This window comes from Solanum pennellii, chromosome 5, assembly GCF_001406875.1.
Source record: "Solanum pennellii chromosome 5, SPENNV200".
In the NCBI taxonomy this organism is placed as follows: Eukaryota; Viridiplantae; Streptophyta; class Magnoliopsida; order Solanales; family Solanaceae; genus Solanum; species Solanum pennellii.
In genome coordinates, this window is record NC_028641.1 from 28064985 (window position 1) to 28072258 (window position 7274).

Here is a 7274-nt window from a genome sequence, read left to right on the forward strand (position 1 = left end):
CAGGACGGGAGCGGAGCGGATTGAACTTAACTCGTAAAATTTTTAATCTGCCCCGCCTCGCAAAATATTTTTCTTTTTGAAATTTTCAATCACCCCTCCCCGCCCAGCATAGACCCACACCGCATGCACATGCCCCAAATACTTCTATAATATTTTCTTTTCTAGTTATATTTGATACTAAAAATAAATTCATTTTTTTCAATAGGTTGTACTAAATTTAAGAGGATAGTGACTTAATTTTATTTTATAGAGGTCAATTGAAAAATATATAAGAAATTGAATTATTTTTTATCGAATCATTTTTATTTACCATCATGAATGTTTTAATAGATTTAAAGAAATTATCTTAATAAATAATACTCTATTACTCTTATAACATATAGAAAATAAAAATTATATTTAAACCCACATAAAATCACAAACACGTGTCTATGATCCTATGTCATAAAACAATGTAGCATCCAAGGTGGACAGTACGTCAAGTACTGATATGCAACCCAGGGAAAAGGACAAAAAATATAGATACATATAATATAACCATAAAGAAAAGACAAAATCTAAGTGCAGACCTGCTCGCAACAATTTATGTAAGCAAAATAAATAATAGAAAATATGTGTTTTTATTGATGAATCGTGTTAATACAATTTTGTTGTTCTCCTTCTTCAAGATTTGAAGGCCTTTAGTAGTGTACTATTCGAACTATTTGATGATGTGGTTGATCTTTGAAAACTTCGGAAAACACTTCGTCGTTTCAAGTCGGTCTTCGAGAAGAACTTTGTTGGTCACTCCTTCGAAGAGCTATGTAGTTGGTGTTCTAGCTTTCTCCAATCCTTACAAAATGCTAGTTGAAGAGTTTTATGAAAATTCCCTTAAATGTCATGTTTATCCCCTATTTATAGTTGTAGGTAGAGGTGTGCAAAAATCGAACCGATCAATATAATCGAACCGAAAATTGTTATTTGGTTATTGAATTAACGGTTATTTAATAGGTTTATAAAACCAATTATTGGGTTATCGCTTTGATATTGATTTTTTAATATTGAGTTATTACCGATAAACCATTAAGAATATAATAATTTACTCTTTTATTTTTAGTCATACATAAATATCAAACAAACTAATCACTATATTAGACTATAACTGTAAGGACCCTACACAATTAGCATTACTAATTAACTTGATCTCTGCATGCACCCTTTAGGTTTTAGTATTACTTTAGTCTTTAGGTTCACAATGTCAAAAACCTAAAGAACTAAAAATGATGACGCCTAGGGTTTGCAACAATGACGACAAGGGTTAGGCGATGACTAGGATTTTCAATTGTGAGTATTTGCTATACTTTGACTACACTAAGAAGAATTTTGCACTCAATGAGTAACTAGATTAGTCTCTTTTTATTTTGCGTTAAATTGTTGGACAAGTCATATATTAATTTTGAAAATATTTTCTGATTGGTTAAACCGAAAATCGAACCATTAAAAACCAAACCCGATAAACTGAAAATCTATAACAAATATCTTATTGGTTTGGTTATCGATTTAGCATATTTAAAAATTGAAAACCGATAATACTTAAAATCGAACAGAACCGACGGATACACACCCCTAGTTGTAGGGGTGGACAAGGTTGCCAATGATTGGACAAAAGATGTCCTTTTGACACTTGGCGGATTGTGATTGATTTTTGAATTTGACTGGATTATTACATCATCTGGATACATGGTGTCACCTTGTTAGTCTTGGATGCCTAGTCACTGACACGTGGCATGAGTTTGGGCTTCAAGGTGGAATTAACCTTGTACTTGAACTCAATAAAATGGACTTAATCATTTATAAATCCAAAATTATTCATTCAATCCAAATTCACATGGATTTAATTTAAACTTTGTATGAATTTTAATCCAAGAAAATTTATGTTTCTGAAAATGCCCCTTATTTCAAAATTTGTTGACTTGTAGGCTTGCCAAACTTGATGACGATACTTGAAGTATTCATGAATGTGTTTTTATTTTTTGAGACTTGTCGACGCGAAGGCTTGCTGAATTTGACGATAAAAGTCAAACTCATCAAGAATGTGTTTTCATTTTTGAGACTTCTCAATGTGTAGGCTTGTTGAAACTTGACGAAGATAGTTGAAATCTTTATGAATATATTTTCTTGAGACTTCAAAAGTATTTATTTCTTGTCATTGCATTCTAACTATGTTACTTAAAATGATTTGTTTACGGTTAGTTCAATTTATTTAATTTTTAAAAAATATTCTTGCTCGACAACAATGTGACCCCTGTATATTAATTTGAAATGGATGGATCTTGTGAGCGAAATCGTTAATGTTATTATTGTCACGAGAAATTAGGAAACAAGAAAATTGATTATAATAACCAAGTAAAGAAATATTGACTTTCCTTTGATATCCAAGTTAATCAATGAATCTAAATTAAGGAATTCTTCTTTCCTCAACTCTTTGGTTCATCCTTTTCATATTGGTGCAGTTTCAAAAATGGGCAGTAAATCAATTAACTCAAATAAGTTTTTCTTCTTCAACATTTACTTTGACATTCCTTGTGGAAAGATTAGAAATCTTTCACAAGAATCTCTATATAATCCTCTCCAATGCACAAATGATTTTCATCACACAATACTTCAGACGTTGCAAAAATAAGTTGTTCGAGTGTGTTTAATTGTTCATCTGCGACACCAATTGATTTTATCAAATTGAGAGACATTGCCTTCATCATATCTCAAAATCTTCAAGCAAAAGTACTTTTTGTATTTTCTCAAGTAACTATAAAGCTTGTTTAACAATAACCCATTTTTTATGTTTCAGCTTTGTGCTTCTGTAGTGTAAAATCGTAACTCATTACAGAAAAATTGAAATCGCAAGCCGTTTGATATTTTATGAAGCTAAAAACATGAAACTACAACATAAAAAAAATAGCAGCCAAATTCCTCTTCCATTGCTATACTTTTGATTAGGGGTGTAAAAAATGAGCCCAAATATAGTTAATTCGCTTAATTCGACAAGAATCTTAAGGGTTGGGCTCAAGATAATTTAAATTTGGTTCAATGTAGATACATTCAAGCCTTAACCCATTTTAAGACTCTTTATTTACATTTATGTAATGTATGTTCCTGTATTAAAGGGTAGGAACTAGTAATTTCTATCTATTTTATATTTTTTAGGATTATCTATCCATTTGTAATTTTTTTTTAAAAAGAGTTCTTTAGTTGAAATTCAAATCATGGTTATAAAATTTAAATAAAAGTACTATAAAATTATTGACATTAAACATGTCAAATTGGGTAGGTCATGACCCAACTTAACTTTGAGCCCAAGATAAACTTTGGCGGGTCACCCTACCATGTTTCTATTCCAACTCATTTTAATATCTCAAATTTCAATCCAAATTGGCCATTTGAAAACCTTAGTTTTGATTTTCAATATAGTTACTGTTTCTGATGGTCAGATTTGCGCACCTGTGGTGTAAATTTCATATCTCATTGTAGAAAAATTTAAATCATGAGCAGTTTGATTTTATAAAACTAAAAATATGGAACTACAATGAAGCAAATATTTTAAGTCAAATTCCTCTTCCATTGCTACAATATTGATTTTTTAATGTTGAACTCAACTTTAGTTTATTTTTTTTTTGTCTTTTGATTTCCCTAATTGTGTTTTCAGCAAAGTAAACCCCCCCTTTTTTCAGAGCCACATTTTGCAATCTTGATTTCTAAAAGTGATGATGAATTTTAGTGACTGAGAGGTGTCATACCCTAGCCTTGAGATGGTGGAGAATAACCAATATCCGCACGCCAAATTTCTTACCTTGAAAGTTCATTTAGACGCTTCTTATCATCTCCTAGAGTGGTCGCCAACAAAAATGAAGGACGTCATGGACAACTTCTCTGGAAATGCCACAATTGAAGAAGTTATCCTTTTGAAGTCTTGCACTCATCAAAATATTGTTGTTGCCATCCATCATTGCCTAGATGAGTGTAGCACCCCGAGAAATTTTCGAGCTAAGACTCGAACCATCCTTCGTTGTGAGTAGGAATTTATTGGGAAATTTACAATTTCTTAAGTGTTAAGGTCACTAGATGTAGCAACATGAGTTTCAAGAAGAACTAACGAGAGTTTATTCGAGTCATTCCTAAGTTCTTCTAAGTTTTGGTTCAACTTCAAATGACCATAAATCTCAGTACCTGATTATTTAGGTGGGTCATAAGATATTAAATGAAAGGTATTTGAATTAACTTTCCAACGCCACCGAGTTCGCTAAGTTATGAGTTCATATGAGTGATATATTCCCTTTTGAAGTCAGGTTGTCTAATTAAGGAAAGCTACCCGAAAACAGTAAGGGATATTTTGGTCTTTTCCTTAACCAATTAGATTTAATTCATTTTTAGTAATGTTTAAGGGGTATAATATGATTAGTTTCAGTTTTATAATCCTAATATATGCCTAGGGTTTTAGTTGAGAGTTCAAGAAGAGAAAAGAAGATAACAGAGGATAAAAGAGGAAATGATCAAGGCGTTCATCGAGGTTATTGAATTTCGTTGTGGATTTTATCCATAGGTTTGATCCCTAAGAGGTATATAAGTTTTCATAGTATTGGGTTCGTTCACCCATATTCAAATCATGAGTTTTTTTTATGAATCTCATCCATAAATTTGAGTATATTGAGTTCATGATGAGTTCTTAATAAGTGTCCTTCAAGTTCATTCTAAATCATGTTTTGTTGGGATTTTGTTGAATTCTTGAGAGAAAATTCAGTGATTTGAGATTTGTTTGAGTGGATTAGAGTGTACTTATGTTGAGTAATAGAATCTATGTGATTGAAGAAAAAACTGTTTGATTCTATGAGCAAAGAAATTCGTTGGGTTTTTTGTGTTGGGGACTGGCGTCCCACGACAGGCAGTGCACCCAAATCCTCTTCCGAAGTTTAGGGTTTGGTGCCCCACGCCACTCAGTGCGCTAGGGTCTCCTTGCCCGTCCAATTTGCAATCGGTTGCTCTGTTTGAGTTCCTTTGTAGTACTCCTTCACTCCCTTTGATTCTAAACATTCTAAACTAATTCTAAATACCTAGAAATGATTCACAATATGAATTATAATCTTGAATTCACAATTCAAATTCAAGGTAGAGTAAGAGTTAAGCCTTGAGATATTCAAACACTTTGAGAAAGTTCATTTGAGCCTTCTTGAAGAGTCTTCTACAATTTCCTATAATTTGATTCAAGACTCAAGTAAGTGAGTATGAGAGTGAGGAGAATGTATTCATGAGTACACTTTATCACGAGATCTTTCGTATCATGAACCATATCTCTTGGATTCATAATTCACATTTAAGAGATCAGCTAAGAGTAGAGTTCAATATATTATTTAAGTTCAATTTGCGAATCCTTTGAGATCAACTATAGATTTGAACTAAGTCTTGAGAAAGTAAATATGAGAATGACAAGAGTTGTATACATGATTCCATAATGAGACCTTTAAGTCGAGTCGTTCATGCTCATAAATTTCGCATGAACTCCATACATTGAGTGTCTTCGAGAGGAGTAGCATCTTCGAGTTCTAAGTTTTTCAGTATTGATTTTCTAATACTTTTGAGGTTATATTACTAATTATAGGACTAATACATGTTATCAATGAATCCCTTGAGTTGAGTTGTTCATGTCCATAATCCCGCATGAACCCTACGAGTTGAGCAGTTTAGAGAGTTTGTTGGAGTCATTTCAAGAACTCTTTTATAAATGCTTTAAACTCGTTTTAAGACTTGAGTTTTGTGTTGAGTAAGAGTAACAAATGAAATTCTTTTTCTTCAAAAGAGTATATGGAACTAAGTATTCCAAAAGAGTAAATATTTTAACATTTAATCAAGAGAAGAAACACCGATTTCCAAAACAACCTTTAAGTTAGTTTTTTGTGTAATTATCTTACACCACAGAAAGAGTAATATTTTTGAACATATGAGCTATTTACATTTGGGAAAAGTATTTAGCACCGATTTGGGGACGAGCTTGAGTTTGATTACCTAGAGACGAGTGTCTCATTATTGAGTTGAGCCTTATTTAACTGAGTTGAATATCTTATTATTGAGTTGAGCCTTATTTCATTGAGTTGAATATATTATTATTAAGTTGAGTTTCACTGAGTTGAATATCTGATTATTGAGTTGAGCCTTATTTCACTGAGTTGAATATCTTACTATTGAGTTGAGCCTTATTTCACTGAGTTGAACATCTTATTATTGAGTTAAGTTTTATTTCCGTGAGTTGAGTATCCTTTATTAATTTTGAGACTTACTTCACCGAGTGAAATATCTTATTCTTGCGTTGATCCTTATTTCACTGAGTTGAATATCCTATTATTGAGTTGAGCCTTATTTCACCGAGTTAAATATCTTATTGTGAAGTTGGACCTTATTTCACTGAGTTGAATATCATATTATTGAGTTGAGTCTTATTTCACTGAGTTGAATATCTTATTATTAAGTTGAGACTTATTTCAGTGAGTTGAATATCTTGTCATTGAGTTAAGCCTTATTTTCTCCCAGTTGAGTTGAATTGTATTTCCTAGAGTAGGGTTGAGTTGAGTTGAGTGAGTTGAGAAGAGGTAAATATGTTTCTTTTCCATCATTTCAAGCTTATGTTTATGCTTTAGAATTCCCCTTACATGCTTGTACATTCCATGTATTGAGCCGTTTGGCCTGCATTATTTCATGTTGCAGACACATGTACTCAGGATCATCAACACGTGTTCCGTTGATACCACATGTAGTTCGAGTTAGTTATGGTGAGCCTCCTTTCTTCCAGAGGGTTCCACTTGTACTTTTAGTTATATCTGTTGTTAGGATGTCCTAGGTTTTGTACCGACATACATCTTTGTCAGTTATAGGCTTCATAGATAAACAATAGAGTTTCATAAATATGTTTATCCATTTTGTCAAATGTTTTAAAGACTTAAGTTACCTATTTTATGACGAGTTGATTATATTATTCTTATTTAGAGTTATTCATTTGAATTAATGATTTGTAATTAAGTTCAATGAATTTATTCAGTTATAATCTTTGTATGTTTGAGTTAGTCTTCGCTAATAATGTTGCGTCCAAAAGCACACGCAAGTGCGCGTGGTCACTCAAATAGTAAAACGACTCTTTCGAGCCAAATTATCAAAACCAAAGGACTTCAAATCAGCAAATTTTTTAGGAATTAATTAACGATCTTCTAATTCTAAATGATTTAAAATGATTAGTTTCATAAAATAATAATAAT